The sequence below is a fragment of the Bison bison genome, unplaced genomic scaffold, assembly GCF_000754665.1.
Source record: "Bison bison bison isolate TAMUID 2011002044 unplaced genomic scaffold, Bison_UMD1.0 scf7180017864484, whole genome shotgun sequence".
In the NCBI taxonomy this organism is placed as follows: domain Eukaryota; kingdom Metazoa; phylum Chordata; class Mammalia; order Artiodactyla; family Bovidae; genus Bison; species Bison bison.
In genome coordinates this window covers 4,940,858-4,941,430 of record NW_011495044.1, presented here as the reverse complement: position 1 = coordinate 4,941,430, position 573 = coordinate 4,940,858, and the positions used below count along the sequence as shown (strand labels likewise).

The following is a 573-nucleotide window of genomic DNA, read 5'->3' as shown; positions in this document are numbered from 1 at the left end:
TCCCTCCCACCCAGGCTCCTCTTCCTCCCCAGGTGTCTCCCACCGCCACTGTCCCCCAGAAAATCTCTTCTGCACTCACGACTCGGAGACTCCAGACTTGCACCCCCCGCCCTCAACTTCTCACGTAGGGTCCTGCAGGGCCTCACACACATGGGGATGGAAGCAGAACCGCTGATTCCCTCCAATCCGTTCTTCCACCCAACACCTTCGCTGCCCCCTCCTCGTCCTGGAGGAGGGCCTCACCTGGAGGCCTGGGCTCCTGCCCTCCTGCCTCCACTGTCCACATCTCACCCCACCAGGTGCCTGGTCCTCCTGTCGGGACCACAGCAGCTCCTCACTCCTCCCTGCCTCCTCCACCCTCGACCCCATGGTCTGTCCTCCTGCAGCTGCCAGAGATGCTTCCAGAGAGTGCCCAGATCAGGCCCTGCTTCTCTGAAATCTACTCCAGCCCCTCAGTTTACTTGGGATTAAATCTACCACCTGCCGAGCCTATGGGAGAGGCTCTGCCTCCCCCCAACATCATCTCCCTTCATCCTCCTCCCCTCCAAGCCAGGGTCCTTGAGCCCACCCAGC

At 62.0% G+C, this 573-nt stretch overlaps 1 protein-coding gene across 1 annotated transcript in view; it reads right to left on the bottom strand.

Annotated features, from left to right (window-relative positions):
* The window catches only part of LOC105004991 (bone morphogenetic protein 8B-like), a 16,376-nt gene that overhangs the window by 422 nt on the left and 15,381 nt on the right, over positions 1-573 (bottom strand).